This window comes from Opisthorchis viverrini, assembly GCF_000715545.1.
Source record: "Opisthorchis viverrini unplaced genomic scaffold opera_v5_114, whole genome shotgun sequence".
Lineage (NCBI taxonomy): Eukaryota > Metazoa > Platyhelminthes > Trematoda > Opisthorchiida > Opisthorchiidae > Opisthorchis > Opisthorchis viverrini.
In genome coordinates this window covers 966,664-977,687 of record NW_008751769.1, presented here as the reverse complement: position 1 = coordinate 977,687, position 11,024 = coordinate 966,664, and positions in this window count along the sequence as shown.

The window sequence follows — 11,024 nt, the reverse complement described above, 5'->3', positions numbered from 1 at the left end:
ATTGACTGGAAGTCGATCGTACAGAAACTGACCGTTTGTGGTTGTGTTCCAGAAAATGAGGTCATTGCCAGTTGGTTCCTTTGCCTCCGTAGACAAAACTGCACTGGACAGCTGGTGCTTCGCGTACCTTTTTTATTAGAAATTACGCTCGGCTTACTAGCTTCTTCGGATTCCACGGCTTTCCGTTTGTCTTGGAGGGCGCCTGCTGCATTTGTATTACACCCGTTCGTAACGCAAAATAGTGTTGGTGCTTCGATTACTGGATGAACGCACAAATATCACAAAGTTATCCTTCATGTATTCATTTAAGGTCTTCTCAAATGCCGTGAAGGATGAAAATGATACACCCACAAATTTCTCAACGAAAACCAATTCCGAAGCCATAGCAGACGAAGTTCAAAGCCGAATGTGCGCCAATAATTTTCAAATGACATCGATTAAAACAAATCTCGAAAAAATGACGGCAGATGAGGGGGTTTTCAGTCTACGCATATATGCAAAGAAGTGCAACATTTTGAAGTTAAAGTTTTTATTTCGGCTGCAGGGGTTTTGCAGGAAAATACATTGTGCGTCTAGCCGCTGGCGACACGATCAGTTCAATGTTGGAACCGGTTGACTTGAAATAAAGCCCAAACCCATTGCTGAATTTGAAGAACCTTGGACGGTTGAGTTAATGGCCAGGGACATGAGAGCTGAAGTGGAGGTGAAGAGATAGAGATGGCCAAAGTGGAGGCGAATGGCAATTTTCGTCTCAGAATGTGGTTTACACTGAAACTAAGCGGACTTAGTGTTGCCGCTTCTGGAGGCAAGTCAGATGTAAAAGGTAGTTGTGTGGGGGCGGTAGTGCTAATTCATAATGCTGAGCAAGCGCCAGATGTAAAGTCGTTGACAGTGGGGAAGGGGCCACTGAAATCGTAGCTCAAAACCAAAATGGTTGGATCCAAACTACGTTTCAGCGGATTAGAGCAAACCATCCTAGGGGCGGTTGGGGTCGCATAAACGTGTAGGGGAGTTCGAGAATATTGATGCGGGCGTGTCATCCGGATTGGTATAGCCCCACCGTGTCATCACCGCACTGACATTTCGGTTCCCCAGCAGTTCTGTGACGAACCAAAAGCCGCGGTGATTTGACAGAGGATTCAAATTTCTGGGGCATCCGGATTTGTGGCAGGCAAGGGAAGAGGACCAGGGCTACTCAAGTCGATGCGAAACCACGGGCAACTTTGATTCAGTTGGGGGTCTGTGTAAACGTGGGTCGGGGGGTAGGCAGAAATGACGACGGCAATATGGAGTTCTCAGGGAATTCACCGCCGAAAATTGAAGATTCAGGACAGGAGGCATCGGGATGAGAACAGTGGAATCTGGCGAATATGAAGATCTAACGGATAAAACGGTGTCCGATAACGGAATAATATAGACGTGAGTTACAGCAAACCAGGAGTCTACGTGAGAGCGGACTTGCGTCGGCTGACTTAGCAACCATGGGCTGAATGAGGTTACCGATATATTTTACGGACAGGACATGCCACCGTAGGTGCTACTACTCGTCGCGTATGAAGTGCATTCAGATAGCGGTCCAAACGGAGCAAGCATTGGCCGTAAGAGTAATATCTCGTGCTTTGCGCCGTGGGTCGGCTGATCGGTACGCGTAGGGTTTGTGCAGTAGTAGTTGCATAGCTTTGAAAAGGTGAGGTGTCGGGGAAAGTGGTAGTGAACAAAGAGGCTAGCCGTTAAACCCATTGGTGGGGGCGCTCGCAGGGTGAGTTGTACAGAGAGTGGTAGCAGTTTGTAGCCTAGTTACATAGTCCCATCAGATTGACTTCGTTCTGAAAGGATAAACTTACCACCTGCAGAGTTAGTCCCTTTGTCGATTACAAAGGAACTGGGTGTATAGTGATGGAGCGATGCCGACATTAAGTGATTATACGCACTACTAGACACAGAAGAGCTGAAGCTGAATATGCCGTTGTAAGTTCAAGTGATATAGACCTCATCCCTAGGAAGCAAGGACCTCATGAGTCTTCAACCGTGTATCCATGAGTGTAGGCGTAGTGACGATCTAGTGAGCGGTCTGATGCTTGATCTCAAGTTGGTGTATTTTGGGCATTTCTGCCCCATCCCGGTGCTTATACCCTGTAGCTAACTAGGAACCACAACCACGTTGTTCCCAACAAAAATTGTTACCACCACACACCCGAACGCTGCTGCATTCCCACGAGCTCGAGATTCCTTCACTGGACACCGCTTATAAGCCGTGGCACTTGCGCTCGCGAACCATCATTTGCTGGTCTTCAGCATTCTGTTATTGCTAAAAGCTAAAACATCTCAGACACATCCCACGATCTGAAAGCCGCCCATTAATTTAGGCTACTCAGGGGCTCTTTTCTTTGATTGTCATATGGATTTTGGCTTCTCATACTTCAGTGTTTATGTCGGCATACTGCCACACGTCTTCACCTCCGTAATCATGTCCAAATAATCGGAGTAGATAGGTGACTTATACAGATATTGTTCCTGATAATGTTGATAATGCTGATGATTTAACTGGGGTCTGCAAGGTTTACCTTATCTCATTGACCCAGGAACAAATATCCTTCATCATCCAAGTATCATACATCCCTCAATGTTATCACTCTCGTATTTGTCCTCTACGCTGCTGACAGACCCTGACTATCACTAACCCACTCCCTTGCCTACCCATTCACATTTGTCCCACCTAGCTGCCATTTCGTCTGCTAGCCATCACTAAAAATTCAACAACACCCTATACCATACGTTCCCCTTTCCGCATCCCCTGGTCCTGAAGATGCTGATGGCCGTATGTTTGACTACTCTCACTTCAGTTGCATGCATCTCTCCAAAACCCTCCCAATGTTAAGTTTAGCCTCATTACCCACTTCATTCTTTGAACTCCTATCCCTTTTTCCCTATATTTACTGCTATAACCATAATGTTAATAATCTCTCGATCGAGCGCGTACCCACCTAGTTAAACAACGCCCATCTACCATGCTATTTACCCAAATTCCCGCAGTATCAAAACACATTGCGGTAAATTTGACAACTTCCCAATTGGAACTATGGGATAGACATCGGGGTTATCAATAATTTCTATAAGATGCACGTAAAACTGCAAAGAAACCAGCTTTTCTTGCACGCATGCGTCGTCAGTTTAGGCTTCATCTGTTTGCAGTATTTGTCCCAACGTACCCCCTATGATTTGGAAATCTCGATTACGGAGGGGTATAAAATGCTATCCCACGCGTAATTTGACCGAGACTCACTGAATGCCAGCGTTTAGAGGAGCCGCTGGCAGTTGTCACAGGTTATAACCATACCATGCTGAGGACACTTCATTGTAACAAAGTGCAACACGATCACGCAACTCACGTTCGTCTCCGACCTCTTGATCCCGCGCACTCTGAACTGCAAGTTGCCTAACTGACCTGACTACCAGGATTAGTTTTACAATTTTACTCGCGTGGCACGCGATACTAGGAAGCCATTCATATCCCCAGTCGGTTTCCATAACTGGATGCTTGTCTGCAGATTATTTACCCAGTTTCTGGATGGGTGTTACCGAAAAAATATTCTGTGGTGCCTTTCTGATTCCCTACTACCATCTAACCCGCGAATACGCATCAGTCCTACATCCTCAATTGCCTGCCAACCAACCATCCGGTCAAAAGGACGAAGGAAGCACGTGAGATGCAGTGGCGATTCTCGTAACGGTTTACTCACAGGTCTGCTATTTTCGCCCAGCTTCCTGGACGATTACGAACCTAGCTACAAACTTGATAGCTCACTGGTTTGCAGTTAAACCCCCGTCATATATGTATGTGACCACGCCGCTGTGCAGAGACCGCATGCCGCCACCTCCTGCAATCTCAAAAGGAATAACGGTTGGCATTTTTGAAATCAAGCAGTGTCGCCTCACTCCACAGTATTTTGAACGTGTGAAAGCTCCCAACCGCAGCTATTACAGGAGCGGTCCCGCTAATTTTTTAGTATATTTTAGCCTACCTTTATAACGCTCCAATTTTGAGTATTACGCATAGATGCTGCTCACTTTGAGGCACGTTTGAATGACAGCAGTAAGCCACCCTGCGAACTATATGGACCCTAGAATAACCTTGCTCCATGTAGGTCTCAATTTACACGATTCCTTGAGCAATCACGACTACCCTGACCAACCCAGCTGACTTACCAGAGATGTTTGTTTACGGCAAATGACAGCGTGTGTGTGCGGAAATGCCGACTTCTCGCGTGACTGTCCAATTTTCATGTAATCATGAGTTCCCTCGAATTCCATCAGTCGTGCTTTTGATCGTACCTGACGGTATGTAACTCACTAGCTTGAAAGAAACATTATTACCTGTGAAACACCACCTTACAAAGATGTTCCCGTTTTGCGGCTTCCGCGGACTCAAGTACGATTCCGCGAAGGCGTATCGCAACTGTCATACTCGGTCTGAATGCTTGTCGCTGGTTCACCATGACCAGCGCTTATGACCGGGGTCACGGAAAGCGTAAGTTTGAATGAAGGGATTAGCATTGCCGGTAAACGGTAGCAGGAATCCCTGAATCATGGTGTACTATGGAGACTCAATGGTGTCGCTGGTATAGTGGAATCGGGTGCAGAAATTTCTTGGGAGAGCTAGTTGGTGACAACAGACAGACGTAACGCAAACTGTGCAGGAAATTTTTTGACTTCGTAGAGAGCACAGAATGAAAGTTCACCGAAATGGTTAAATCCGAACGAAAGGTGCAATAAATTCGAATGGGTGCGTCCCGGATGGGGCTGGAACCAGGTAAAGAGTTTGCTTATATCTTCACATATTTGAAAGCGTGGGATAAAGTGACGGTTACGGGAAGGAAGTAAATGGTTGTGGGTGTGACATTAAACTGGGTGCCGTACCGCAGTTGGCCTGGCGTATTTCATCCCTCGAACATCCCATTGGCGGCCGCCACTTGGCTGAGATGTGCAAATCTTTCGGCAGGTTGGTCAAGAAAATATACGGAGGTAAGACGAAGCCGATGTGTGTTTGTAGGCATTTTTCGTCTAATTCGATACCTCTGTGAATGCAGTTCACAGGTCAGGTGGAGTGGACAACAGCAAAACAGCGCGTCGGAACTAGGCATTGCCGAAGGTGGTAGCTTAGAAAGACAATGGAGTGGGATGAAATCAGTAGAACAATCATACAGGAAATGTGCATTGAGGGAGAACAAACCTGACGTGGGTAATATGCCGTTGTAAGTTCAAGTGATATAGACCTCATCCCTAGGAAGCAAGGACCTCATGAGTCTTCAACCGTGTATCCATGAGTGTAGGCGTAGTGACGATCTAGTGAGCGGTCTGATGCTTGATCTCAAGTTGGTGTATTTTGGGCATTTCTGCCCCATCCCGGTGCTTATACCCTGTAGCTAACTAGGAACCACAACCACGTTGTTCCCAACAAAAATTGTTACCACCACACACCCGAACGCTGCTGCATTCCCACGAGCTCGAGATTCCTTCACTGGACACCGCTTATAAGCCGTGGCACTTGCGCTCGCGAACCATCATTTGCTGGTCTTCAGCATTCTGTTATTGCTAAAAGCTAAAACATCTCAGACACATCCCACGATCTGAAAGCCGCCCATTAATTTAGGCTACTCAGGGGCTCTTTTCTTTGATTGTCATATGGATTTTGGCTTCTCATACTTCAGTGTTTATGTCGGCATACTGCCACACGTCTTCACCTCCGTAATCATGTCCAAATAATCGGAGTAGATAGGTGACTTATACAGATATTGTTCCTGATAATGTTGATAATGCTGATGATTTAACTGGGGTCTGCAAGGTTTACCTTATCTCATTGACCCAGGAACAAATATCCTTCATCATCCAAGTATCATACATCCCTCAATGTTATCACTCTCGTATTTGTCCTCTACGCTGCTGACAGACCCTGACTATCACTAACCCACTCCCTTGCCTACCCATTCACATTTGTCCCACCTAGCTGCCATTTCGTCTGCTAGCCATCACTAAAAATTCAACAACACCCTATACCATACGTTCCCCTTTCCGCATCCCCTGGTCCTGAAGATGCTGATGGCCGTATGTTTGACTACTCTCACTTCAGTTGCATGCATCTCTCCAAAACCCTCCCAATGTTAAGTTTAGCCTCATTACCCACTTCATTCTTTGAACTCCTATCCCTTTTTCCCTATATTTACTGCTATAACCATAATGTTAATAATCTCTCGATCGAGCGCGTACCCACCTAGTTAAACAACGCCCATCTACCATGCTATTTACCCAAATTCCCGCAGTATCAAAACACATTGCGGTAAATTTGACAACTTCCCAATTGGAACTATGGGATAGACATCGGGGTTATCAATAATTTCTATAAGATGCACGTAAAACTGCAAAGAAACCAGCTTTTCTTGCACGCATGCGTCGTCAGTTTAGGCTTCATCTGTTTGCAGTATTTGTCCCAACGTACCCCCTATGATTTGGAAATCTCGATTACGGAGGGGTATAAAATGCTATCCCACGCGTAATTTGACCGAGACTCACTGAATGCCAGCGTTTAGAGGAGCCGCTGGCAGTTGTCACAGGTTATAACCATACCATGCTGAGGACACTTCATTGTAACAAAGTGCAACACGATCACGCAACTCACGTTCGTCTCCGACCTCTTGATCCCGCGCACTCTGAACTGCAAGTTGCCTAACTGACCTGACTACCAGGATTAGTTTTACAATTTTACTCGCGTGGCACGCGATACTAGGAAGCCATTCATATCCCCAGTCGGTTTCCATAACTGGATGCTTGTCTGCAGATTATTTACCCAGTTTCTGGATGGGTGTTACCGAAAAAATATTCTGTGGTGCCTTTCTGATTCCCTACTACCATCTAACCCGCGAATACGCATCAGTCCTACATCCTCAATTGCCTGCCAACCAACCATCCGGTCAAAAGGACGAAGGAAGCACGTGAGATGCAGTGGCGATTCTCGTAACGGTTTACTCACAGGTCTGCTATTTTCGCCCAGCTTCCTGGACGATTACGAACCTAGCTACAAACTTGATAGCTCACTGGTTTGCAGTTAAACCCCCGTCATATATGTATGTGACCACGCCGCTGTGCAGAGACCGCATGCCGCCACCTCCTGCAATCTCAAAAGGAATAACGGTTGGCATTTTTGAAATCAAGCAGTGTCGCCTCACTCCACAGTATTTTGAACGTGTGAAAGCTCCCAACCGCAGCTATTACAGGAGCGGTCCCGCTAATTTTTTAGTATATTTTAGCCTACCTTTATAACGCTCCAATTTTGAGTATTACGCATAGATGCTGCTCACTTTGAGGCACGTTTGAATGACAGCAGTAAGCCACCCTGCGAACTATATGGACCCTAGAATAACCTTGCTCCATGTAGGTCTCAATTTACACGATTCCTTGAGCAATCACGACTACCCTGACCAACCCAGCTGACTTACCAGAGATGTTTGTTTACGGCAAATGACAGCGTGTGTGTGCGGAAATGCCGACTTCTCGCGTGACTGTCCAATTTTCATGTAATCATGAGTTCCCTCGAATTCCATCAGTCGTGCTTTTGATCGTACCTGACGGTATGTAACTCACTAGCTTGAAAGAAACATTATTACCTGTGAAACACCACCTTACAAAGATGTTCCCGTTTTGCGGCTTCCGCGGACTCAAGTACGATTCCGCGAAGGCGTATCGCAACTGTCATACTCGGTCTGAATGCTTGTCGCTGGTTCACCATGACCAGCGCTTATGACCGGGGTCACGGAAAGCGTAAGTTTGAATGAAGGGATTAGCATTGCCGGTAAACGGTAGCAGGAATCCCTGAATCATGGTGTACTATGGAGACTCAATGGTGTCGCTGGTATAGTGGAATCGGGTGCAGAAATTTCTTGGGAGAGCTAGTTGGTGACAACAGACAGACGTAACGCAAACTGTGCAGGAAATTTTTTGACTTCGTAGAGAGCACAGAATGAAAGTTCACCGAAATGGTTAAATCCGAACGAAAGGTGCAATAAATTCGAATGGGTGCGTCCCGGATGGGGCTGGAACCAGGTAAAGAGTTTGCTTATATCTTCACATATTTGAAAGCGTGGGATAAAGTGACGGTTACGGGAAGGAAGTAAATGGTTGTGGGTGTGACATTAAACTGGGTGCCGTACCGCAGTTGGCCTGGCGTATTTCATCCCTCGAACATCCCATTGGCGGCCGCCACTTGGCTGAGATGATCTTTCCTTTCGGCAGGTTGGTCAAGAAAATATACGGAGGTAAGACGAAGCCGATGTGTGTTTGTAGGCATTTTTCGTCTAATTCGTCTGTGAATGGAATGCAGTTCACAGGTCAGGTGGAGTGGACAACAGCAAAACAGCGCGTCGGAACTAGGCATTGCCGAAGGTGGTAGCTTAGAAAGACAATGGAGTGGGATGAAATCAGTAGAACAATCATACAGGAAATGTGCATTGAGGGAGAACAAACCTGACGTGGGTGGTGACGACAAGTGATCAGACGGAACAGGAGAGCGGTGATTTGTACTTAGTATACTAGCAGCGAAACAGGGTTTGAGGTTGCTATTGCATGATTTTAAATTGCAAAGGATCTAGCGCAGACCGATATAAGCACATAGAAGAATGGTTTGTTTAGGGGGATCACTCGTAAAAGGACTGAGGAGAGTAGACTTCCGAAACGATGGCGTAGTATATCTGGAATTTATCACATGAGTCGGTCAGTACCATAACTTAGGAGGAAAAGCGAATGTAGGAGAAATGGTCACCAGACCCAAGAGTGGTCCTATCAGCTTCAGTTAACGAGTGGTGCATGCCGAAGGAAGCTTTTGAGCACTAGTTTTTATGCTTGAAATGGAGGGTAATGGACCACTTACAATATATAATAGATTAAATAATGGGTTAATTTCTCAACGTGTAAGGAACATGTCGATTGAGACATGATCGGGCCGTTACAACCTGAACGTGGTAGGCAACAGCACACTGGGGAGGAGGGTACCTCCATCGAGACATGCTTATTACCGAAATAAACCAATAACAATAATAATGATAATGTTCATTCCCATCTTGCGGGTCATGCCGTCAGCTATTGCCATAAAGTTAAAGTCGGAATACATGCACGACTGGTGGAGTTGTGAGTACAGGTGGTTTTCGAAAAACGAACCGTGTCATGGGTGTAGGCTTAATCCGATGTAGACGTTATCACCACTAGACCAGCACGGGTATGAAAGCGCAGTTACTATGCTTTTTGGAGAATATCACGCAAGATCAGATCGCCAGGACTCAAAGGTGGCGGGAAAGAACAAAATCGGGAGCGGCAAAACAAGGTGCTTTCCGCCGACATGAAGATTTCAAACCGAAACATCAGATCTGGTGATTCAGCCGGTGAAGTCTGCTGGGCTCACGGCGGGGATCACCAAAAGCCTAAGTGGGGCTAATGAAATGGGAGGATTAACAAAGCGGATAAATGGTAAAAAGAATCTGAGAAGCATGGTGTAAGTGAAACCGTAGGGATTCACTGGTGTCGCTGGTGTTGAGTCAAGCTCAAAGGATGGAACCAGCACACACGCCAGGACGCGGAGTGTATAGAAACTTACTGATTTTGGGAGCAGCACAAGCTGAAAGTCAACCAAAATGGTGACATTTGAACAATGGGTTCAGCAGTTTGGGATGAGCTTATCTTTAGTGGCAGCTGGGGTCAAGTGTAGAGTTCATTTGCGTTTGCAGTTAGTGGAACTGGTGGAACTAGATCAAATATTGATGACGGAATTGTGAAAAATAATTGTTTCTGAAAGAAAACGTCAAACTCTGGGACCATCTGTAGGGAATTTGTGGAACCCTTGTTTGCACTACGGTATGCACAACGCGAATACGGAAGCCACAAATATAGGCGCTGCTGGGTGGCACCTTATTCTAAAGGCAGGGTGCTCAAGAACCAACCACATCCGATTTATCTGAAAATTGTCCAGGAGATGCGATGATTCTTGTGTAAGTTTGTGGTGGGTTGTTACTTTTGTGAAGCGTCTCCAAGAGCTTCAATTTTAGGCGAAATAAGGTACAAATACCTGTATGCTGTATCGCTGATATCTACAAATTATCCATGAACCTCTGTTGGTCAGGGCCTGCCAGGAGTCGCTTCGTTGGTAACACGAAAAATTGCTGCATGAGAAATCACCAAAATTTATGGATGTCATAAGAAAACTACCTTCTACTCCTTCGTTGTACACGGGATCGAGTCAGAATCCTCCACTGGTTTCGTCATTCCACTTCGAATCTATTAGTTTGGTCATGCTACGTGGCAGTACAAATCAAAATACCGGTGAGTATCGCGATCATTCCAGACAGACAGGTAGCTTCAACCTGCTACATTGAGCTACAATTTAAAAGGGGTGCTAAATGGAACGCCGAACAATTTCAATTACATCTGTGAATTACTCTTCTCAGATCAGCGTGGCATCCCCCTTGGGTTCGTTTGATTTGGCGAAATCAGAATATCTGAAAAGACGCCGAGCCAAACAAAAATTCAGTGTGTTTAGCCCGCATCAGGCGATGAAGTATGACTTATATGGTGAGATTTATTTAAACATGAAGCGTGTAAGAGATAATGGCTTATGTGTGTTAGATACTGAAGTGGATCCGTGCCATTATTCATCAAAATGCACGAAGTCTGATCTACGCGTATGTAAGCGGACTGGGAGGTTTTCGCCTCGCAACATTTGAGAACTGCTTCCCTCTGTGAAAACGACAAAACCATAGTTGCATGTCTTCTTCGTGATAGGAACCACTGAATAATCGTTGTGTCACCGCTGCGGTTGTTTGAAGTCATGCTGATCGGAGACAGCGGCTAGATAAACCTACAAACGGGTTATCGGGTAGTTGGTAAGCAGCTGTTTGCGAGCTTGCCAGATTTTGTTAAGTAATCACCAAATTTTATATTACTGTTTTCCCTTGCTAACCATGAAGAAACGTGGGATGTAGCCTCAT